Genomic DNA, 26,389 nt, shown 5'->3' with positions numbered 1-26,389 from the left:
GTCTTATGCTGAAACTTGATATCGCCAATAAAGAGTTTTGCACCTTAATAGGTAGCCGAGGCATGGCTCTTTTTTAATTTCTCAAGTTGACATTCAAATTTAAAGTCTATAAATCTTATTGAGGTGATCTATAACCATGTGCATACGTGTGCACATGTGTGTGCATGTGTATACGTGCATGGCTGCACACATGCATGTGTGTGTATGTGCACGTGTGCATGTGTGTGTGTGTGTGTGTATGTGTGTGTGTATTTAACTTCTTAAATTCGGGCATTTTTTTTCTGTGCATTACTTTCTGCTTCCCCCAGACTATTTTATTAATAGATAGCAATAATGACCCTTTCTCCTCTTCTTAAATTCCTCATAATATTCAGCACATGGCAGAAGGTATTGTGTGAAATTATATCCCAAATAATAAGTTTTAATCACATCAAGTGACCATAAAAACTATAGAATCCCAAAGTTTTAAATCTTTGGAGGAAAAATGACAAAGAAATGTGGCTCAAAATGATGGGAGAAGTGACCCAGTAGCAACAGGCTAAAGGTTGGAGCCCTCTGAGTACCCAAACCCTAAGGAAACTGAGGATTTAATTGTCTCTCATCTGTCTTTGTTATCAGCAGTTGAGTAACACAGCAAATGAAGCTGCCTTTCATCTCTCACATTCCACTGAGACCAACAGGAACTTCTAGGGTTTACTGTGGTGTTGGTGGGAGTTCTTTAACTTGTGACCACAAAACAAGTAAATCTCTTAGTAGTTTTCCTCCCCCTCGGGGGATGTTCTCTCCCTACTAAACTGTTGAAATTCTAGGGAAGACTGCCAAGGGATGTACACACCCTCTTACACAATGCCCACATCTGAGGCTGAGGAAGAGGGCTGGGAGTTTGGCTTAAACCATGCCAGTGAAGCGAATGGAGCCTCGACTTCTAGCAGACTTCTCCCTCATTTGAAAAGTCGACTTGAAAGTTGAGTCTGAAGAAACCAAACTCTGATAGGAAGAAGAGGGGAAACAAGAGTACAGAATGTGTTCCGGACTGGTGACCAAATCTAGATGGTCATGGCCAGAAAAATAAATAAAGAGAATATGGTTCATACACAGGGAATTTTAGTCAATGGAGGGACAATGTCATGTCCACAAGGGAAATGGATAGAACTGGAAATCAAGGGGAATGAATAGAACCAGAAAGGATTGCAAAGAAAGACAAACACCATATGCTTTATATATGAAATCTGTGTGTATGTGCACATGCAACCACGTGTATGCACATGTGTTGATCATTACATTAGAAAGGTAACCGAGAGAAGGAAGAGAACTTTGCTGTAGTGATAAATCATTTCATGATTTATTAAAGTTTGCCTAAGGATTCAGAAAGCAATGTCAGCCACAAGCCATAGAAGCCAGGCGCACACCTTTAATCCCAGCAGCTAGAAACTAGGAAGTGGTGGTACACGCCATTAATCCTAGAACTCAGGATTAAGAGGTAGACAGATTCCTCTAAATTCAAGGCCACCCAGGGATACCTGAGATTGGATCTTTCTAAAAGAGTATCAGATCACAAGCCTTTAATCCCAGCACTAGGGAGGGTAAAAAAAATAGAAGCAGGGTTTTCCATATTCGATAGGAGGCACTCATTCTCGAGCCATGCTGAGGAGGGGCAGTAGGATCAGCCCCTTCAGCCTGAGGCAGTGGTAAGAGCTAGTGGCCTGCTTCTTTGCTTTTGTGACCTTCAGCTTGAAGTTTGAACACCAGTATCTGTCTCTGGATCATTTATTTATTCATGTTACACTTGAAGATAAAGTGACAGGGGGAAAAGGGAGGGGTGATGGATTCATGTGACACAGAAACAGAATAGTGGACAATTTAACAGCAAAAGGGCGATCAGCAAGAGTCGGGAGAATGGCAGATAGGGAAGGGCCATGGGAGGGCAGGACAAATTAGAATGAAGTGTCATGATACATGTGTATAAAAGCACAGTAATGTAGGCTGTTACTTTTGAAGCCACCTTAACACATAATAATGATATGTAACATTATGATATAGATTCATGAAAGTGTAGGGGAATAAAAAGTCATTAAAATATTAGTAAAAATATTATCAGAATTAAAGGACACAGGACATCACTGTAAAAATCTTAATCAAGAAAAAGGCTGTTTAAGGATAACATCTGAGAGGATGTGGAGTAAGAGGAGCACAGTATCACTGGAAATCAGTATGGCAGTTTCTCAGAAAATTGGGAATCAATCTAACTCAAGACCCAGCAATACCACTCCTGGGCATATAACCAAAGAATGGTCTGTCACACCCCAAGGACACTTGACCAACTATGTTCATAGCACCTTTATTGATAATAGAAACAATCTAGATGTCCCTAGATTGGATAAAGAAAATACGGTGCATTTACACAAAGGGTATTACTTAGTGGGGAAAAACACAAAACAAAACAGTGACATCATGAAATTTGCAGCAAATGGATGGAACTAGAAAAAAAATCATCCTGAGTAAGGTAATCCAGAGCCAGAAATACAAACACTCATAAGTGGATAATAGATGTAAAGCAAAGGATAACCAGACTAAAGTCCACAGCTCCGGACAAGCTAGGTAACAAGGAGAACCCTAAGAGGAAGGCATGGATCACCCTGGAAAGGGGAAACAGATAAGATCTCCTGGGTAAGTTGGGGGATGGGGAATGGAGAGCAATGAAATATATCTTGATGGGGGGGGCATTGTGGGGTTAGGGAGCAACCTGGTGCCAGGGAAACTCCCGGGAATCCACAAGGATGACCTCAGGCAAGACTCCTAGCCATAGTGGAGAGGGTGTCTGAACCAGCCTTCTCCTGTAATCAGATTGTGACTCCCCTAATTGTCATCATAGAACCTTCACCCAGTAACAGACAGAAGCAGATTCAGAGATCCACAGGCAAGCACTGGACCGAGCTCCAGGGAGTCCAGCTAAAGAGAGGGAGGAGGGATTATATGAGCAACAGGTGTTAAGATCACTATGGGGAAACTACAGAGACAGCTAACCTGAGCTTGTGGAAGGGCAGAGACTCTAGACCAACAGCTAGGGAGCCTGCATGGAACCAACCTAAGCCCTCTGCATGTGGTTGGCAATTGCGTGACTTGGACCAGGATCTGTCCCTAGGTGCATGAATTGGAGCCCATTCCCTATGGTTGGAGACCTCACTCAGTCTTGATACAGAGTAGATGACCTTGGTCCTGCCTCAACTTAATATGCCATGCTCTATTGACTCCCATGGGGGTCCTTACCTTTTTCTGAGGAGTAGATGGTGGGGGAAGGAAAGAAAAAGGGGGGAGGGGAAACTCTGGTTGGTATTTAAAATAAATTTTAAAATTTAATAAAAAATACCCCTCCCAAATAAAGCAGAATCGGCTGATTGAAAAACAAAAGAAGACAACCTCTGAGAAAGAACTGAAAAGTTGTTTTGACAAATTTGGTGTTTCCTTCTCCAAGGTCCTATTTCTTTGGTCACAGTCACTCAAAATTGTTTCCTATTTGAAACGTATTTGTTACTGCAAGATGGTGTAATGTCGTCTTTTGTATTGTCATTGTCTCTGCTCCTCTTTCTCCCTGGCTAGATCTCTTGCATATTTCCACAGCTTTAAACATCAAAAACCAATTGGGTCTATCTATAATTGCACTTAGTGATTTTATCCAAGCTCCTGGTTAAAAATATTTCAACACATTCATGGCTCTCAAATCATACTTCTTATTTATTGTTTGAGAATTTCACACGTGCATATAATGGCTTTTGACCAAATCTGTCCCACCCTCCCCATCACTACTTTTCCCTCCCAAGTTTATGTGCTCTGATTTCAAACACTGACCACCTTGTGTTTTCTGTACATACATGTGTGGATGGCCATCCATGGGAGCTTGAATGGTCTCTCAGGGGCCACACCCCTGAAGAAAACTGGCTCTCCCCTAATAAGTATTAATTGTCAATAGCCTCTCACCGCACACACACACACACACACACACACACACACACACACACACACACTGGGATCTTAGCTGCCTTGATCATGTGGAGGATCCATGTATCCAGTCCCAGCTTCTGGGAGTTCATTCGTGCAACAGCCGTGTTGTGTTCACAAATATTGTTTCACTGACGATGTCTATTACCTTCGACTTTACCTCTGGCTCTTACGTTATTTCCACCCCTTCTTTCACAATGATCCTGATGCTTGGAAGGAAGAACAGTGACATAGTTGTCCCACTTAAAGCTGAGCACTCCACAGTCTCCTGTTCTCCACAAACTGGCCAGATGTGGGTCTAGTATTAATAGATACCTACCATAAAATGAAGCTTCTCTGATAAGGGTTGAAAGACACACTGATCTATGGGTATAAAAGCATAAGGGGATGTTTTATTAAGCTTTCCGTTTGGCAGAATAATAGTAGTAGCATCTCCCCTAGGGCCTATGACCTATCTAGTCACAGGGTCTTAGTGCCAGGTATGGATTCTATCTCATGCAATGGACCTAAGATTCATTCAGAAAGTAGGAGGTTACTTTTAACATTCATGCTAGCATTCATTCACCCATGACCATGTTGCCAGCTCAATTGGATTGTAGTCAGTAATGATCACAGCTGGCTATGTAACACTGTTGATGACTTGTATCCCCTAGTATCATGCACAGAACTTTCCAGGAGAAAGGAAGCTGCCGTGTCAGAACCAGCAACCAGCTTTCTCTCTCCATGTCAGGTGTTTTCCATAATAGGGTCTTATTACCAAATTGTCTAGAGTAACCAGCAGCAATGGCAATGCCTTTTAATGCTAGAAGGACCCTGTTAAACAACGACTTGAACAAAGGTAGTTCATACCTGGTGCTAAGCTTGATGTTTTCTAATTTCTGGGAGAGATACTGACTGCTGTGGTAGGTAACTCCACTGAAACTCCTGTTAAACATGTATACCTTAGGAAGCTTCTACAGAAGTGGGTTCGCATATGGCCTTTTCAGAGGTCTTTAGAATTGCACATCCTTTCCTACACTCCCTGCTTTCCCATCCCCTAGCCCATTACATTTTGCTTCTAATACTAGCCTCATCCAAAAAGTCTAGACTCCCGTGCCCAATCACCCCATGCAGACAATTGACAGACAAAATGTATCATGTTCCAGTAGAACCCATTTCTCTATGCTCTACTCAGCTTCCTTTCCTTTCCTGGTCTGGTCCTCATCGTTCATGCTGTTGCTGGACTTGAGTTTTGATGCTTCTCACTCACTCTCCATGTCTAATCCATTAGCACATACTCCTTGCTCAGGCATCACAATATACCTTTCACTGAGCCCAAGACCATACCCTTCACTAATGCTATTGTGAAGCCACCTCTCTTCGGAGCTAATGTCACTGATATTTCTGCTTCTGCTGCTTCTGTTTTTGGTCTGATTCCTCACTGAGGAAGTCACCTCACAGCAGAACAGGTATTTATTAAGAACACAATACTAGCTGGGGTGGCAGTAGCACACACCTTTAATCCCAGCACTCAGGAGGCAGAGGCAGGTGGATCGCTGAGTTAAAGACCAGCCTGGTCTACAAGAGTGAGTTCCAGGACAGCCTTTAAAGCCACAGAGAAACCCTGTCTCAAAAAAAACAAACAAAAAAAGAGCATAGTACTGACCAACTCAACTACTAGTTCAAAATCTCCCAATGGTTTCCCACCACACCTGGAATGAAACAAATTTGCATATAAATGGTGTTCCTTGGAGTTGTAACAAATACCATAGGAATTTCATTCTCATCAATAAACCTTAAACCTAGGTAGTGGGGAACAGATGTTTCTCAGAAGCAATCTGTCCTCTGAAGACATGCTTCTCCCACCTTTGAAAGCTGTCAATTAACAGCTATCACTGTTCTAGTAAGTTGTGAGTTAGTTTCTGAATACTGCTAATAAGACACTTACTACTTTTGTGAATAAAACGGATCCTTTCCAAATGCTATAAAGTCACATAAGGGCTTCTATAAAATAGTTTCTTAAAAGTCCCTAGGAATAAGGGAAAGCAACTAGCCATGTACAAAACACTAAACCAGCACAGTGAGCAACATGAATCCCAAACTCTCTAGGACAAATACTATAAAAAAGCCTCGTAGAAAATGGATGCAAAATAAATGTCATATAAAATATATTCTTGTATTTCATCCCGGGGACCTGGAAAGATGGCTCAGCAGTTAGGATCACCTAGTGCTATTGCAGAGGACCCACGCCTAGTTCCTAGCAGTCACTCTGAGAAGCTCATAGCCACCTTTAACTCCAGCTCAGAAGGAATCTGATGCTTCAGGCCTCCGTAGGCACCAGTACTCATGTGTATGTGACCACACACACACATAATTATGATACAACAAAAATATTTGTATCTCAATGTGAAATTACCATAAGTGGGGAAAAGAAATGTGATATTAAATAAAATAACATGTCTCTTCTCATAATGAAATAGTGAGGTACTATTTACTTCTAAATCACCAAAAACATACGTACTATTAGAGAAGGAAATATGGAAGATATATTACCAATCATTATTTCCTGTTTGTACAAACCTTTCATTAAATTCTGAATAAAACAGTAATGATAAGTCTATAGCAACTTTTTACCTATCTAAGCACCACATATATCACCTTAGGTCATGCAAATAACACATACATGGTGAAAGTTAAGTACAAGCATATTTAAGTTACTGGCTGAAGATTACTTGCCAGGAAAGTGGTAGAGCTGAGACTCTAATTCCCGTGTTATTGTTTTAGAGTCTGTGTTCTTAGTCTATATATATGACTGCTCTTGGATATGCTCAAATTCTAATTCTGCAAAGTTCTGTGCCAATTAAAACTGCGCACACAAAATTAAATTTCTATGCATTTAAAAAAGGAAGTAAGTTACAGAGTCAGAAATCATCAATTAGTCTTCAATTAATAAATGTCCCTCAGATAGCCAAAAACTCAAATGAGACTCATGCTCGGCTCAATGTATTTGCCCTATAGTCTGTGGCCCCCAACTACCAAATGCCCTTTGAGCCTTGTATTAGTATTCTATTGCTGTGAAAAGACACCATAACCACAGCAACTTTTATAAAAGAAAGCATTTCGTTGGGGGCTTACTTCAGTTTCAGGAGGTTAGTCCATTATTATCATGGCAGGGACCACCGTGGCATGCAGGCAGACATGGGGCTGGAGAAGTAGCTGAGAGTTGTCCATCTGAATCCAAAGGCAGCAGGAAGAGTGAAGTACTGAGAGGTCTACATCCAGATCTGCAGATGGCAGGAAGACAATCTGAATTTGGGCTTCTGAAACATCAAAGCCTATTTAGTGACACACTTTCTCCAACCTCCTAATCCTTTCAAATAGTGCCATTCTGTCCCAGGTGACCAGTAATTCAAATCTATGAGTCTATTGATCTTTTTTCTCAATATATTTTTTATTTAAATAAGAAACATGGTTGCTTCACATGTCGATCCCAGTTCCCTCTCCCACCCCTCCTCCTTTGCTCCTCTACCAGCCCTCCCCAACCCTCCACCCAGTCCCCCACCATTCCTCATTATAGGTGTTTTTGTGTAGCTTTGGCTGTCTTAGAACTGGCTCTGTGTATCAGGTTGTCTTTAAACTCACAGAGATCCTCCAGCCTCTTCCTTAAGAATGCTGGGACTAAAGACACAGCACACATGCCTTTTGAATAAAAATGGCATTCTTATTCAAGCTACCTATTTATTGGTACAACAGAAACCTCACAGTGTTCGCGAATACTTGTTTGAAGCAGAGGAAGACTAAGGCAAGAAAACATGCATTATTACCTTTGTATTTCTCCTATATGCTCACCAGGACCTACTCATCCTGTATGTCCAGACCCATTTACTTTCCTTGCAATTAAAGATACTGGCTTTGGTTCCAATAAATCAAAGTTAGATGTCAATGAGAAACGCAGAGAACATAAATTGAAGAGCATGTAAATGGTAAAGATAAATAACAAAGCCTCTTTATCATCTCTTATGAGCCTGTTTTTTGAGCTATAGAGAAAATGGTTGCCCTAAATATAATAAAAACATACTTATGTCTACCAAAAATTTAGAAGCTGTTCTTCACTCAAGTCCAGTAGGGAAACAAGGCAGGTTGAAAGCCTGGCATCTCTACTTTTATTTTGTGTCTGTTTCCTTCATTTCAAACCGATTGTCTACCTCTCATGTCGACATGATAACTGGACAAGGAGCATCTATAAACCCCTAAATACCAATGCATCTCCTTCTCCTTTAAGGTTAAAGGCTCAAAGTATCATTGGTCTAAACCTATATTCACTTGGATTCTAGGAAGAGTAAACACTAGCAGGCAGGATAGCCCATGTCCAATATGAGAGCAGCCATCTAAGGAGAGGAGAGGCTATACTCTGAAGGAACCAAGCTAAGCCCTGCAGCAAAGAGAGGAAGTAGTAAACAATTTTTAAGATCACCTTGAGGAGAGGGACACAACTTGGCCTGCCCTGTTGAATTATGTAAGCATCTTACCCCATCCCAAATCTATTCTTCTATTTAAGTCTTAAGTTAATATTAGCACTGCAAAGAAAGACTTGAGGTAACTGGACTTTTTATTCCTTTTCCCCAAGTACCAGTACTGAATTTAATTGTCATAACTGGACAGGTAGGCAAAGCCAGCCTGTAGAGTTTGGGTCTCCAAATTAGTGATGTAAAGGGAGATCAGAGAGTCTTCCTTCACAAAATCGGTTGCTTAGCCTTTCCCAGTGTTAATATGCCTTCTACTTTTTAAAGCAACTCTCCAAAGTCATCTTTTAAAATGTGGACCTTATTAATATTTAAAGATTAACTCACGTCTTTGAAAAACATCATGAAAATCAAAGAGAACATACATGCAAAACTCATATGGCCCTGATTTGCTCTGCTATCTTAGTCCAACCTCATCCTCAATCAGTCCCTGTGGTGACACCTGTTTGTCAGAATGTGAAAGGAGGAATGCTTGGGACAAGGGATGAGGCTGGTGAGGAATTCCAACACCTTACATTTCAAATGCAACAGTCAGAGAGTCAGCTTAGGGCTTCTTTGAACACTACCCCTGTCTCTATTTGAATACTCAGGCACACAGAGGAAAGGTCATTGCAAAACAATGTGCATGGCTTCTTAGGTGTTTATGTATTCATTTATGAGCAGGAACGGATGCGCGGCCTGAGTTTCCTTTAAATACAGCGCTGCCCCTCTCATTGTTTATACTTTCCCCCATGCAGGGCTTCCAGGCATATTTTAAAGGAAGTGATAAGGCAAGGGAAAGGGAAGCCACTCACACCCCACAGGCCGCGGAACTTTATGTGTCTCCTGTGAGGGTCAAAGCTCTTCAGCCGCCCTTGTATTTACTTTTATTGTTTTGTGTGTGTGGTTTTTTTTGTTTGTTTGATTTTTAAAGAAATGGTCGGGAAACCTAGCTCCACCCCAGCAGTATGCTTGTATGGAAGTGTGCAGCACCATGAGTCATTTTTATTAGGGACCCTTGTATATGTCACTCATGCAAGGAAGCCGGCGATGCGCATAGACATTGGGTGAGCAGCTTGTAGCCCACTCAGATATCATGGAAGGGAAGGAAGTTGCAGTGACAGGATGCAGTCAGGTTAGAAAACAGTCTATGGAATGCTGAGAAACAATTCCCAACTCCCCCAGGACTGCCGGTTCCCCTTGGAAGGGAAGTTTCTTGCTTCTTCAAGTTCAGCTGAGGGATGTGATCAAGCGGGGTTTGTGGGGAAAGAGGAGGAAGCGGGTCTATTTTTAGTTGCTCAGTCAAAGCCAGCCTCACCTTTTAGTTCTTGGGACTGAAGATGAGGAGCTCAAGCTCTGGAGTCAGGCACCTTTCCACATAGAATGTGGATAACTTTCTATTCTTCTTAGCTTAGTGTCACCTTGGTTTTTTCGTTTGAATGATGATGTAAGGAAATACTATATTCAGTTTGCAGCTCTATGTGGATTTGGATTTGGAGAACTATATACTACAGTGAACATAAAATCGAAAGTTTATTTCATACCAGTTAGGATTCAATTAGTTTAGATTTCTATTTTTTTTTTATTTTGAGTATTCAAAGAGGAAATCATCTTCAATACAGTTGCCTGGGAAATAGGGCCTTTTTCTTTTTGTTGGGCGTGAAATATATGCCTCAAAAGAATGTCTTTATCCCTGGTTTCCACCATAAAAATATCCATTGCTAGATGAAACTTAATGTCATAAATGTTTAGGGTTGGAAAAGTAAATATTTACTATTCAATCCAGTGCTTTTATGTTGCTACTGACCTTAATAACACTAATGTTCCTCTCAGTTATCTGTAGACACAGTAAGTATCCATGTATGCTGCATTCCAAGGCAGGGAAACTAAACTCAGGTAGCTTGAGTATCCAAAGTGGCTAAAGTGGACTTATAAATTGCACCAGTTTAATTAATTTTTCCTGTGGTCATGACTTAATGATCTTCCGGGAATGTCTTGTTCAATATCTGTGTGTTAATATCACTTACACAATTTCTTTGCTATTGATATCTCTGTTTCTCTCCTCTATTAATAAGATGAGATACAAGAAGTTCTTTGAAAAAAATCTCTGCCCAGCAAAAACAAAACAAACGAACAAACAACAACAAAAAAACAGTTGAGTGAACAGACAACCTGCAAAATGAAAGAAAACCTTTCAATTTATGTATGACAACGGGTTGGTAGCTATAAAGTATAAAGCAGTCAAATTTAAACACAAAAGAACCCAAATAATCTAGTCAACAAATGAGCGAATGAATTGAACAAGACAGTTCTAAAAAGAAGGGGAGGGGAGGAGAAAAAAAGGTTGCACCTTGATAATGGGAATGTAAATTTCAGAATGCATTGTGGAAGTAAGAAACAGGGGTCCCTCAAAGAAAGCGAAACTGGAATTGCCATATGATCCAGCTGTAACCTTCCTAAATATATATCCAAAGGAATCTAAGAAAGCATGACTCAGAAACAAGCCTGCATGCTTGTGTTTATTGCAGTACTATTCATAGACACAATGTGTGACCAACTTAGACTCTTATAAACTTAGGAAATAATGAAGAAAATGAGGTCCGTATACACAATGGAGTTTTATTCAGCCCTAAAGAATAACAACTTAGGCTCATTTTGCAAGAAAAAATGATGGAACTGCATACTATCATGTTAAAAGGAAAGTCAGACTCAGAAAAATGTCATGTTTTTTCTCTATATAAATCTGTATTATGTATTATATATGTAGCTCCATATGTATGATATAAAAGTAGAAGGAGAATTCTGTGGGGTTGAGGAATATGCCTAAAGAGTGGGTTAGAAGAGGTAAAAATACAAATATGTAATTTTATGTCATAGTCAGAATCTTGCTTTAGAGAGATAAAAGATAGATAGATAGATAGATAGATAGATGATAGATACATAGATAGATGATAGATACATAGATAGATAGATAGATAGATAGATAGATAGATAGATAGATAGATGATGGAGAGATAATAGATAGACATAGATAACTATGTGGAAAGAACATAAAAGTATACAGGAGCATTAGTGTCCAAGATGGAAGCTTTACTATCCACCTAGGGCATGAGAAAACAGTCTCTAGGGTAGACTCTGTGTACAGAGGCATGGCTCTTTTAACAGGCTCTGCTGTACAGCCAAGCACTTGAACAGCTGGTACTGGGTACAAACTTCTATTTTAAGCTGAAACAACAAATTCCTAGGGCTGGAACAGGTGAATGCAGCTCTGGGATGTTACCCCACCAACAGGAGACTAGACTCTCCTAGAACCAGTGGGGGGAGAGCCAGCATGCCATGTGCTAAGCCTTGCTGCAGTAGCCTAGCAATTTAAGATTTGGTTCACATGGTTAGAGGAGGCTGCAGACATGCAGAACATCAGATCTAGACCCAGAAAAATCTCTGAATGTATACAATACGCTTAAAATTGTGCTTAGATGCTGAAGAAAAGAAAATGGATACAGACAGTCATAGAAAAAAAGTTTAAAAGTAATAAAAGTGAAGTCTTTAAAAAGGGTAAGGTAATACAATAAGGATAAGCAACATTAGAATGGGAAATACTACAACAGCAGATTAGGACCTTATGTGGTGTTTGGTTGACTTAAAATGTTTTAAATGCTAATGAACAAAAAGCAATAGCTGCATCGAAGCAGCCAGCTTTTATCAACCGCCATTCTGGTCTTGCCCCTCCACCCTCCGGTTCAGAGGTGAATCCCAGGGACTACTCAAGCCCACCTCTCTTTCTTCTAGTCCCCTGACTTCTGGCAGCCAGCCCACTCCTGCCACTGAATTCCCCAGAAGGACCTGGAGGCAATACAAAACAGCCAGCATCATTGACTGCCATATCAGTCTTGCCCCTCCACCCTCTGGGAGGGAGGAAGGGAGGGAGGGAGAGAGAGAGAGAGAGAGAGAGAGAGAGAGAGAGAGAGAGAGAGAGAGAGCGTGAAAGAGAAAGAGAGAGAGAGAGAGAAGGATAGAGCTTTGAACCCATACCCAACAGGAGAGGAGAGACCTCACCTATACTCACTGGAAGAAGAGATGGGAAGATGACAGTTTAACAACATATCCAATAGAAAGACACCACCAGAATCTAAGGACACTACACCAGCAAGACTTGAACATCCCAACCCAGATGAAACAGAAGAGAATGACCTTAAAAACAACCTCATGAAAATGATAGAGGACCTCAAAGAGGATATGAGAAAATCCCTTAAAAAATAGAAGAAAAAGCAAACCAAAAATACCAGAAATCAACAAATCTGTTAAAGCAAGGAAAGCCAAGACAAAACAATCAAACAGATGAAGGAAGCAATTCAAACAGTTCAAGCCCTGAAAACTGAAATAGAGACAATAAAGAAAACACAAACTGAGGAAATGCTGGAAATAGAAAAGCTGAGTAAATGATCAGATATTCCATAGCAAAAATTGTAGGTTTATACAATCCATATCCACAGAACAACAGAAAGTTCTGGAAGGAAAACTCTAACCCAAGGAAGCTAGCTGCACTCACAAAAACATAGGCAATAGATAATCTCACTTTACTAAAAGACAAAAATAGAGGAAAAACTCACACACAATACCACCACCAAAAACGAATCCAAAACAAACAGGAATCAGCAATAAATGGTCATTAATATCCTTCAATATCAATGGTCTTAACTCACCTATAAAAAGATACAGGCTAACAGAATGAATACAAAGACAAAATCCATCCTTCTGCTGTATAAAAAAAAAAACACACCTCACCACCTCACCTTCATAGACAGGTGTTACCTCAGAGTTAAGGGTTGGGAAAAGATTTTTCAATCAAATTGACCTAAGAAGCAAGTGGTTGTAGCTATCCTAATATCTAACAAATTAGATGTCAAACTAAAATTAATCAAAAGAGATGAAGAAGGGCATTTCATATTCATCACAGGAAAAATCCATCAGGATGAAGCCTCAATTCTGAATATCTATGCTCCAAATACAAAGGCAACCACATTCATAAAAGAATCATTACTAAAACTCAAATCATAAATTAAACCCCACACACTTATAGTGGGAGACTTCAACTCCCCACCCTCACCACTGGACAGGAATACCAGACAGAAATTTAACAAAGGAACTAACAGAAGCTATGACCCAATTGGTTTTAACAGACATCTACAGAATATTCCATCCAAACACAATAAGGAGGCCTAGGTAATCTATAGGGCCTTGGGTAGTATTTACTTTACCCCTGGCGTACAAATAGACTTTGATTGCCCATGCCACAATATGGCAGGCTCGCTCAGCCGGGACTCTTGGGGGGAGGGCCTAGGCCCTGCTCTGGATGAAATGACCTTTACTGGAGATTCACCATGGAGTGTCTCACACTCTTTGGTAATCAGAGTGAAGATTGGGTAGGGGACTGGGGGACCTGGTGGGGAGGGCAGGGGAGGAGGGGAGGGAGAAGGAGCTGGGATTGACATATGAAACAAGATTGTTTCTATCCTACATAAAAAATAGAATAAAAAAACAATATGCCTTCTTCTCAGCGTTATATGGAACCTTCTCTAAAATTGACCACATGCTTGGCAATAAAGCAAACCTCAACAGATACCAAAAGAAAAAAAATTGGAATAACCCCTGTGTCTTATTGGACCACCATGGCTTAAAATTAGAATTCAACAACAACACAAATTGTAAAAACCCCACAAACACATGGAAATTGGACAATGCTCAATTACATCACTCCTGGGTTAAGGAAGAAATAAAGAAATCAAAGACTACCTAGATTTCAATGAAAATGAAGACACAACATCCACAAACCTATAGGACACTTTGAAAGCAGTTCTAAGAGAAAAGTTCATAGCGCTAAGTGCCAACATGAAGAAACTGGAGAATTGCCACACTCGAGAATTAACAGAACACATGAAATTTTTAGAACAAAAGAAGCAAACTCACCCAGGAGGAGTAGACTCCAGGAAACAATCAAATCGAGGGCTGAAATCAATAAAGTAGAAACAAAGAAAGCAATACAAAGAATCAATGAAACAAAGAGTAGTTCTTTGAAAAACTCAACATGATAGACAAACTTTGATCCAACCTAACCAAAAGGCAGAGAGAGAACATGCTAATTAAGAAAATCAGAAATGAAAAGGAGGACATAACAACAGACACTGGACAAATCCAGACAATCATCAGGTCATACTTTGAAAACCTGTACTCCACAAATTTGGAAAATTTAAAGGAAATGGATGATTTCTGGATAGATATTACTTACCAAATTTAAATCAAGAACAGATAAACAATTTAAATAGACCTATAACCCTAACAAAAAAAAGCAGTCATCAAAAGTTTTCCAACCAAAAAAAGTCCAGGGCCAGATGGTTTCAGTGCAGAATTCTACCAGAAATTCAAAGAAGAGCTAATACCAATACTATTCAAATTGTTTCATACAACAGAATCAGAAGGATTGTTGCCAAACTCTTTTTATGAGGCTACAATTACCTTGGTACTCAAACCACACAAAGACACAACTAAGATAACAATCTACAGACCAATCTTCCTCCTGATCATTGATGCAAAAATACTCAATGAAATACTGGCAAATTGAATCCAAGAACACATCAGAAAAATCATTCACCCTGATCGAGTAGGCTTCATCCGAGGGATGCAGGGATGGTTCAACATATGAAAATCCATCAATGTAATCCACCATATAAACAATCTGAAAAGGAAAAACCACATGGTCATCTCACTCAATGCTGAGAAAGCCTTTGACAAAATTCAACAACCCTTCATGATAAAGGTCTTGGAGATATCAGGGATAACAGGAACATACCTAAGCATAATAAAGGCAATATACAGCAAACAGGCACCCAACATGAAACTAAATGGAGTGGAACTCAAGGTGATTCCTCTAAAATCAGGAACAAGAATAGGTTATCCACTCTCTCAGTATCTCTTCAATATTGTACTTGAAGCTCTGGCTAGAGCAATAAGACAACAAAAGGAGATTAAGGGGATATAAACTGGAAAGGAAGAAGTCAAACTTTCACTATTTGCAGACGATAGGATAGTCTACATAAGTGACACAAAGAATTCTACCAGGGAACTCCCACCGCTGATAAACACAGTATACAAGATTAACTCAAAAAAATCAGTAGTCCTACTTTATATAGACAATAAATGTGTTTACTAAGAAATCATAGAAGCATCACCCTTTACAATAGCCACAAACAACATAAAATATCTTGGGGTAATTCTAACCAAACAAGTGAAAGGCCTGTATCACAAGAACTTTGAATCTTTAAAGAAAGAAATGAAAGAAGACAACAGAAAAGGAAAGATCTCCCATGCTCTTGGATAGGTAGGATACATGTAGTAAAACTGGCAATCTTTCCCAAAGCAATCTACAGATTCAATGGAATCCCTATTAAAATTCCAGCACAATTCTCCACAGACCTTGAAAGGACAATACTCAGTTTATATGGAAAACAAAAGACCTAGGATATCCAAAACAGCCCTGTCCAATATAGGAATTTTAGGAGGCATCACCATCTTTGACTTCAGGCTCTATTATAGAGCTATAGTAATGAAAACAGCTTGGTATTGGCACAAAAATAGATAGGTACACCAATGAAATCGAGTTGAAAACCCTGATATTAATCCACACACCTATGAACACATGATCTTTGAAAAAGAAGCTAAAATTATACAATGGAATAAAGGAAGCATCTTCAACAAATAATACTGGCATAACTGGATGCTGGAATGTAGAAGCTGAAGATAGATCCTTTTCTATTACCATTCACAATACTTAAGTCCAAATGGATCAAAGACCTCAACATAAATCCAGCCTTAATGAACCTCTTAGAAGAGAAAGTGGGAAGAACAGAGGAGAGCAGGATAATACAATAATAGAGGAAGTCATTATAGGTTTGAGGAGAGACGAGATACTAGTGAAATTTCCAGAGATCTACAAGGATGACACAAACTGGCAATCCAAGCGGAAAGGCTACCTTCCCCTATAATGAGATTGGTGATTACCTTATATGCTATCCTAGAGCCTTCCTCGAGTACCTGAAGGAAGCAGAAGCAGATACCCACAGTTTAACACTAAACTGAACTGGAACCCAGTTGCAAAAAAGTTTGGAGTGATGAGCAAAGGACTCAAGACTGTGTTGGTGAAACCCACAGAAACTGCTGGCCTGACCAAGAGGGATCTCATGGACCCCAGACTGATGGCTGGGAGGCCAGTATGGGACTGATCCAGACCCCCTGAATGTGCATGTCAGTGAGGAGGCCTAGGCAATCTATAGGACCTTGGGTAGTAGATTAGTATTTATCCCTGTCATACAAATGGACTTTGGGTGCCCATCCCACAATGAGAGATGTTCTCTCAGCCTGGACTCTTGGGGGAGGTCCTATGCCCAAGATGATATGACAGATTTTGGAGATGCCCCATGGAGGGCCTCACCCTCCCTGGGGAGCAGAGGGGATATGGGGAGGGGGGATGGGGGTTTGTGGGGACCAGGGAGGATTAGGGGGAGCTGGGTTTGACATGTGAAGAAAGCTTGTTTCTAATTTAAATTTTAAAAAAGCAATAGCTGCTGATAGGCACCGGATTATGAAAACTTCTAAAATTAAACCAACCTATATACTTAAGAATGTCTTAACTTCAGAATGGAAGTCAGGAAATGTCCTGCATTGGGGGAGAGGTTGTGCTTTTTCTTCCACAGGAAATGAAAATTTTGGATTCCTTCGAGGTTAATCGAGAACAGATTTGACCAGGGCAGAGCTCCTGAAAACATTCGCTAAACAAAATATAATTCAGCCAACTCTCCCAGGACTTGGCCATTATCTCAGTTTTTGGGGGCTCCCATAAAGATGCTATCACTCCCAACAGCAGGAAGTAATTTTAAGAATCCAGCATCCATGTTCCCAAAAGGTGGGGAGGGTGGCTTTTTGTTGTTTGGTGGGTTATGGATGTTTCTCAACATTTGTGGGGGTTAGTTGAAAATTGCTACTGGTCATGATAAAAAAGAAAACTAAACAAGGGAGGTTAAACTCAATGATCTCTTTCTGAACAGAAAATAGGGAGATATAGGAATAATAAGTTAAAAGGGTAGATTATGGGAATTTACATTAAATGAAAAAGCAACTATTAATCTCAAATACTTTACATTGGTATGGATTTTTGCATGTTGACACAAATTTAAGGTTATTTTTGTTAGAAAATATTCTATATATGTTTCCTCTTTTGTTTAAGACATGTTTATATTGATACAAACTTAGGGTTATATTTGCTGTACTGTATGTGTGTGTGTGTGTGTGTGTGTGTGTGTTTCCACTTTTGTTTAAGGTACTATTTGTACCTATGAAGCTCATTTAGCAATGTTGTGTAAATTTCTAACCTTGAAAGTTATTATTACAATCTATTTAGGATAATTAAGAAAGACACATTATTAGTTAGTCAATTAAAAACCAAATTTGTGGCCATGTTAGGGTTGTTTTCCATGATCAAACACAGATGTATTTTAAATAGATAGATTGTCTTCAAATGCTTCAAAGCCTTACAGAATGTGACATTTAAATGCTTTTAATAACCTAAGACTTTTCATGACATTGAGACATATCTGTTCTTGGCAATACCAATCTACTTTAAACAAAAAGGATGACTGGCATTGAAGAACCTCCACATGGAGTTTGCTTTTACTGTCACAAAATTAACCATTTGGGCAAGAAACTGCCCTTACCTTGACTGCTGCCAGTATACTGTCCAAATAGGATGAGCAGGACACAAAAGAAGGTGACTACTGAACATTGCCAAGACCAGGTAGGACAGTTCTTCAAAATCCCAGCTTCACAAAAATAGTCTGTCAGATATTCTAGGTCTACAGGCCAAAAAGAATGCCCAATTTTGCAGGGAAAGTCTTAGATAACTGTCCAGGTAGCCAGATGTTACTGCTGTTACTATAGTTTTGGAATTTTTTTGCTGTACATCTCTTGTTTGCTCAGATAATATTATATCCTTTTTGGATCTTTAATGGGGTTAAAGACTAGATAGTTTTACAGTTTTTCTTGCACTAAGTTAAAAAAATTGGTATAAGAGATGTAAAGTTTATAAGGCTAAGAAATATAAGAGATTACATTGTTTATCTAAGAAAATGTTGTAATGTCTAAAATGATAATTTTAGGGTGGTTATACAAATTATGATAGAAAATGGTTTAGGTATAAACTTTGGACTCAACAAAGGAAGATAGAAAATAAGATTACTTTCTCCAAACTTGACAAATACAAATAGACTGGACACTGTGAATATAACCTGTACTTGATAATCATTATTATACACAATTTTACTGTATTAGAGATTAACACATTTCCTTTTTATTTAGACAAAAAGAAGGAAACATTGTGGGATATTTGTACACTGTGTGAAAATATATTACTTTGATTGGTGTAATAAAAAGCCGAATGGCCAATAACTAAGGAGAGGTTAGGATGGAGTTCTGGGGACAGAGCAGTATAGAAATAAGAAGAGCAGAGTAACTAGCCATACAGAGAGGAAACAGGAGGTGCAAGATGAAAGAGAGATAATGCTGTGTAACAGAACAAAGATTAATATGAATGGGTTAATATAAGTTAAAAGAGCTAGTTGAGACAAGCCTAAGCTAAAGGCCAAGCTTTCATAATTAATAAGAAGTCTCTGTATATAGAGCGTTCTAATGAATTACCTTGTGTGGAATCTATTTGAGGGTAGGAAGAGATGGGAAGAAAGGGGAGGATAATGAGGAGTAAATACAAAGAAATTACAATAATAAACGTGTAGAGAAACCATTACCTTGTATCCTAACAAAAAATGAATTAAAAGATAGGTAATTGTATTAGAAATGAAGCTGGGGTTTTATGCTAGTCAAAAATTTTCATCCCTCTCCCCATCATTTGCAGGCTTAACTCTCAGGAAGGCAAATGAAGAAGCAAGAGGATCACTGGTAACTAATAGAAAGAGCATCCTCACATAAAGACCCATTGGTAGGGTTGTAAGTTCACTTGGTTCTGAGTATCACACACTTTTAAAAAGTTTGGGTCCTACAGGTTCTGGTTTCAATATTTCCTCACCAAGGAGACACATCAGATCCCCCAACCCAACATGACCATGCCAGTGACCACCTTCACAGAAGGGCACCGATGAAGACCTCAACGTGTTCTCATCACAAAATCCCTCCTGAATTGAAGCAACCCTGCTATTTCCAGGTTTGCCCATTTGTTTTCTCTCCCGGCCCTTGGCTAGAACTCAGAGCTTTGCATGGCCAGCTCACTGTTTTCCAGAAGGCTGTGCAGTGTCAGTCACAGGGGAGCCATCTTCTGAGGAAACTGGTCCCCAAGATGACTAAATGAACTCATGCTTTCTATTTTAGCTTTTGTGCTTAGTTTGGGGATTGGAAATCTACTCCAATACCATTTGCCAAAACCTTTTCCACTTGGTTTCTAATCCTATGTCTGTTGAGAAGGAAATCAAATCCAGATGTATCTGAATCACCCTTGCTGAGCTCTCCAGCATGCAGTGGTGTAAGAGCCAGAGCTGGGAGCTTTTCTGTGAGGAAACCAGTGCCCAGAGAAGGCAACAGGGACTCCCTGGAGATGAAGCAGAGTGCAGACATGGGAAATGACAGCTCCCACTGATGCTTGCACAGAAGTTGGTGAGTGTCATTGTGCTACCTAGTAACCTCTATACTTGGTATCCTCAGCCAAAATAGGACAACCTCTTGTGGACTGCCCCACTAAGGAATCTTACTCTCCAACCAGTAATACAACCTTCTGCCTGAATCTTTTACCCTTGACCAGAATCAGGGCAAGTTGCCAAATCTTGTTCTCATTATTAATTTTGCCTGGTATGGTACCTTGGGAGCAGAACCCTGATAGGGATGTGAACAATTGTTGTCTTCTAGTCACAGATCTTTCAAGGTAAAATCTGGAAGCAGGCAAATTCAGGAAACACCAACCCAGTTTTTTTTTTTCTTTAATGGGATATATTGCATCTCTTCATTTTCTTTTTGATTTTGTGTCTTTGGGATATGTGTGTGTGTGTGTGTCTGTGTGTGTGTGTGTATGTGTGTGTGTGTTTCATGATTTAGCACAGGTTGGACAAGGGAATATGAGTTTTGAAGTAATACACATTTGTATTTTTAATTCTGCTTCTATTATTGATTTATTAGTAGTATTTTGGGGGGTTACATAAATTCTTTCCACCTCTGTTTATTTGTAAAATAATTCAGAGTTATTACAAAAATAAAACCAGGGTTTTTAAAGCCTGTCAGAATACCAATGTATATTAAAGATACAGCACAGAAGGAAAACTAATGAAGGAGAAAAGAAGTAGTCTTCTTGGGAGGGGAGGGGAGGGGAAGGGAAGGGAGGGGAGGGGAAGGGAGTGAAGGGGATGAGACAGTGCTATTTACTGCAAACGGTCTAATAACATAGCAACTGGCTCTGCAGTAAAAATGATTTTGTAATAGACCCTGGTTTTCCAATTTCCATGGTAAAAATATTCCAATGGTGGCCAATTACAAGCTACAACATTAGGTCAACCAGTCCAAATTTTTCTGAAAATTTAATGATGAAGCAAGCTGGTAGGGCCTGCACCTGTGTACCATTGGTGGGGGGGGGAGTCTGTAAGAGGCTGTAGTCATTCAGAAAATAAACATTGGCTCGTTGGCCTATGACTGTGGTGGGTTTAAATTATAGTTCTAATTCAAATTAAGTCCACCAATGCTAATGCCTACCTACTTAAAAACAGTGTTACACATAAGCTGAGCTACAACAGGGCCTCACGAAACTTAGGATAATCTTTGGGTCTGGAATTTGAGCACCCAGGATTTATGAGAAAAGCTGAAGAAAAAAATAGAAAAATGTTTCTTTCTGGAGTGACTCTGTGTGTGTGTACATCACTCACTCACAAACGCAATCATGCGGCAGACTCCACTAGTGATATCCCTGACAGACTCTAAATGAAGATTGAGATTCTAAACTCCAGGCCACTCTTAGAGATGCTGAGTTCTTCTGAGGTTAAAATGCAATAATCCCTATCGTACGTCAATACCCCAATGACTGATTTCCTTATTCGGGAACTAGTAACTTAGCAGAACCTGACGGAAGGGGACATAGACTGCATAAGCTTTATAAAGAATAGTCAAAATTGTTACAGATCCTGAGACACTGGAAGGATCCCTTGGCCTGGGGAACGCACAGGTCTGCACAGTGATGAGCACAAGGAAAGCATGTAAGAGCTATGCCAGTCAGAGGGTCAAGGGGAGCAGGGGCAGGCCCTGCATACAGAAGCACACTTTGGCATTACTCTTGTTTTACTTAAAGCAAAGCAGTGTATTCTCAATATTTGTGTGCCATTGGGAGAAATCACTCACTCATTTTTATTCAGGAAACTGTAACAATGTGCCTAGTGATTCAGCAAGTCTTCCCAGGTTTGAGTGAGTGAGTTACTTGCATATCACCTGTGACCAAGATATGTATTCATGCTTCTGTGGGCTCCTTTTCTTTCTTAGCCTGTGTATGTAAGAGATGGAAAGACATGAGGGTGTTTCGTGACAGATACTGGGAACTGTGTTTGTGTGTATGTGTGTAGGTATACGTGTGTGTATGGGAGTGCATGTAAAAATGTGCATGTAAGTATGTAAGTGCATGAGTTTAAGTATATATGTGTGTATTAGTGCATGTAATTGTACTGTGTGGGGGAAGATGCATTCGTGTGGGAGTATATGTGTGTTAGTGTATGTATGTACATTATTATACATGTGTGTATGTGAGTATATGTATGTGTGTGCTTATATGTGTATGGGTGTATGTGAGAGTATGTATGAATATATGTATATGTGAATATGTATGTGTGTGAGTGTATTGCATATATGTATGCTTGTATGTGTGAGTGTGTACTTGTGTGTCTCATGAAGGCATCCAGACAGGTTTTGACTTGTTAGGAAGGATTTTATTACAACAACATGGATTTCCTTAGTGCTTTTAAAGGTGCTTTGTTCTACTAGGAGACTCTTGACCTCCCCTAGAGCCCTTTTAACATCTGCATCTTTAGTGAAGCTAATTCTCCAGGCAGAAACAGGCCCCCATCCATCACACTTTCCAGCATCTTTCTCTCTGCTGTGCTGCCTGGTGACAAAATTATCTCGCTGACCCTGAGATTGGGAGTTTGACTTTTTCCTGGAAAGAGATAACTTCCCATGGATTGTCTAAGATCATAAAATGTTTGGGGAAGAAAATGATTCACTTTGAGAAAAACAAGGACCTCAATGAGATCGAAGAGAACTCACAGTGCGTGCGCCTCTAGAAGAGATGGGAACGGCCACACATTAGGAAGACTGAAACGTCTTTATAAACAAAAACTCCCTCAGGATCCCAAAAGACCCTACAGTGGTCTACACAAGAATGTCCCCACTTGGGATCCCAAAAGACCCTACAGTGGTCAACACAAGAATGTCCCCACTTGGGATCCCAAAAGACCCTACAGTGGTCTACACGAGAATGCCCCCACAATCTCAGGTGTTTGAACATTTGGTCTCCAGCTGGTGGAGCTATTAGGAAAGGGTGTGAGGTCATATAGCTTGTGGGAAGCAGAATGTCACCAACGTTGGGCGGCTGTAAATGTTCATAGCCTGGGTCCACTTCAAGTTCACCTTATCGTGTTTCTCTGGCTCTGTGATCTCTCAGCTTCCTGCTCCTACAACAATAACTGCCACATACAGCCACACCTCCCCACCATGATATATTCATATCCCTCTGGAACTGGAAGCCTAAATAAATTCTTCCTTTTATGAGTTGCTCTTGGTCATGAGATTTTATCACAGAGACAGTAAGGAGCTGTCTTCACAAATCCAAAGTACATTTTGATGGAGCTAAACTATGCATACCTTGGGATCCCTGGTACCCCACAGGTGTAGGTGACAGTGACTCTGAGCCCGGATGCCCCTTTCACCTTGTCAACTACTCCCCTGTATCTGCTTTTCCTCTTCTTTGGTTCCCCTGTTTATGAGGGAGGGTCTGGTTGTAAAAATGACCAGCATTGTTTTGTCCACCAATATGTCCATTGACCAGCTTGTCAATGCCACACAGAGTGTGGTAGAAGACTGGATATCTGGGAGTCAGGTGTCCAGGCAAATGAGCCATGTCTGAGATGCTGGGTTCATATATAGCACACACAAGACGTCTTATGAGAGTTAGTTATGTGTTGGGAACTCCAATCAAGGGGACTGTCACCTGATGAGGCTCCCTTGTGGTCATTTATTGATCTCAAAATGACAAGATAAGGAGATGGTTTCTTATTCATCTCCTAATCTACAGCAGGAACTATAGCACAGACATGCTTAAAGTCCAGTTAAACTAATTCCTTTTCAACTTCACATGGTCTCTAATTAATTCTGACTCCAGTTTGATAAGGGTGTACTTGTTCCAATAGTATGCTTGCTCTGTGTGTGTGTGTGTGTGTGTGTGTGTGTATGTGAGAGAGAGAGAGAGAGAGAGAGAGAGAGAGAGAGAGAGAGAGCATTAAATGTATTAGAAAAGTATAAAGAATCCTCTCTAGGTTCTGCTATTAGGGACTGGAAATACTAGATAGACAATTTTAGAAATAAATAAAACTTCATATCATCTGTCTTTCTGAGTAGCATGATGAAATCTAATGTTGCTCTGCTCCAGTCTGTCCTGGATGAGAATTGTCCTTCTGTCCTTCCTATCTGTGCTATGGATAGATACTCATGCTTGTTAGACACATGGAAGCAGTCTCAACTAGCAAATCAGCAGTCAAAGTATTGCAGTGCTTATGCCCAAATGACCATTATTTTACTGAATAATGGCTCTGACCTCATCCTGAAACATAAAGATGGTGATAGTGGCAGGTTATTTTTGCAAAAGAGTATCCCCAAAGGAAGTTGGGTGTGCGGTGCCTGCTTTCAATCCCAGTACCACAGAGGCAGAGTCAGGGGGCACTCTAGTTTACATTGTGAACTCTAGCACATCCAGAGATATATAGAGGGATCTTGCCTCAGAAAGGAAGAAAGAATGCAAGCAAGAAAGAAAGGCAAAGAAAGGAAGGGAGGGAGGAAGGCAGGCAGCAGGTAGGTAGCCACAAAGAGAAAAATAGTCAAAATGGAAAAACAAAATGCTCTTGACCGATCCTCCATCCCCATACCCAAAAACAGTTGTAAAAAGTCATTTACAGAGGTTGCTAATATCTGGAGTGAGAATTGACCTTATAAAAAAGAAATTGTGGGAAAGGAAACTTGTTCTAGTTTTCCTGTCACAGCTCAAACTTCACTTAAGTGGCACACACAGGTTGGTTTCAGGATGTATGCGAAGATGGCCCAGAGACTAATGCATACACTGTTCCAGAAAACCGAAATAACAAACAACATAACAGGATCCATTTTCAAAGAAATACCTTAAGGTGCTTTACACGCTCCCACCCAGAGAATACATGTGTTTATTTCATTGCCCATTATGATTTCCTTACCTCCTTGATGGGCTATGTTAGTGGCATTGGTCCAGTTTCCACAGCAAGGATGATATAATGCTAAAGATCATTTGTTTGTCTGCTTTGCATAAGACATGGGAGTTTGATTTCTATTTGTCTGGCTTGTTTCTTGATCCCCTTCAAGGAGGCCTGGAGCTGACAGTGATAAAATGGGACTGATCCTGGTTAAGGAAGGAGTAACACAGTTCTAAGGTGTCATTGTCCTATGTTCTCAGTCGTGGCTTGTATGTGTCACATGAGTCCCTGGGGGAAATGCAAATCTCTGGGATCAATTGGACTGTACTGATCACATCATGTTTCACTATCATGTTTCACTATTCGGCATGTCTACGAACATTCTTTTTTTTTTCCAGACAAGGTTTCTCTGTATTGTTTTGGAGGCTGTCCTGAAGCTCACTCTGTAGATCAGGCTGGTCTCGAACTCACAGAGATCCGGCTGCCTCTGCCTCCCGAGTGCTGGGATAAAAGGCATGTGCCACCAAAGCCCGGCTTTGAACGTTCATTTTAATCTCCCTTCTTGATCTCAGTACCTCGGTCATAATGCTGGTCACATGGCTTGATTCAGTATACCCTTACCAAATTGTTGACACTTTACAGTTGAAGAGATGGCACCAGTAAACTTGCACACAAAAGTGTCACCATATAAACCATTGTCTATTTTCTCCATCAACTTGGTTTACTAGATCTTGGCACTGTCCACATTACCTTTATCTACAATTGTAGGACTGGCAGACTTAGCCAGTGTGAATATAGGGCACCCAACTAAATTAGAGTATCAGACAATATATAAAAATACTGTGTAAGTAAATTCCCTGTGAACCTGCTGTTTGTCATTCAGACACAGTTGAGTCTTGTGCTGAAATAGTAGCCCTGGAACATACCAAGAGCTATGCTACCATGTTTTATCCCCACCTCCACTCTGACCTCCCACGGGGTTCCCCTGTGATGCCCACAATACTCACTAATCATGTTGTGCACTGGGTTGGAATGTCAGCTAGAATGAATCTTTCTTTAATGAAAGGAAGGCTGGTCTTCTGCAAAGGGGAAGGTCTCCAAACGGCTTTCTAAAGAAAACAGGAGCGTCCAAGGAGGAGGGGGACATTCGCCCAGGAACACTTACCTCTTTTGTTTAAAACATATAAAAGGGCTATTCAGAAAGTAAATTGATTAAAATGGAGGGAAATTGCCAGACCATTGATAATTGCAGCAAAAGGGCAGTGGTCACTCCGACTGATTGCCACTTCAGAGGGACCTGCACACCCACAACCAATCAGGGGCATTAGTAAGAAGCAACCTCTTAGTGACCCAGAGTTCCCCCTTGGGAAGTATTTCACACAAACCTTCAAAGCT

Source organism: Mesocricetus auratus, unplaced genomic scaffold, assembly GCF_017639785.1.
Source record: "Mesocricetus auratus isolate SY011 unplaced genomic scaffold, BCM_Maur_2.0 Super-Scaffold_100023, whole genome shotgun sequence".
In the NCBI taxonomy this organism is placed as follows: domain Eukaryota; kingdom Metazoa; phylum Chordata; class Mammalia; order Rodentia; family Cricetidae; genus Mesocricetus; species Mesocricetus auratus.
This window is presented reverse-complemented; position numbering follows the sequence as displayed.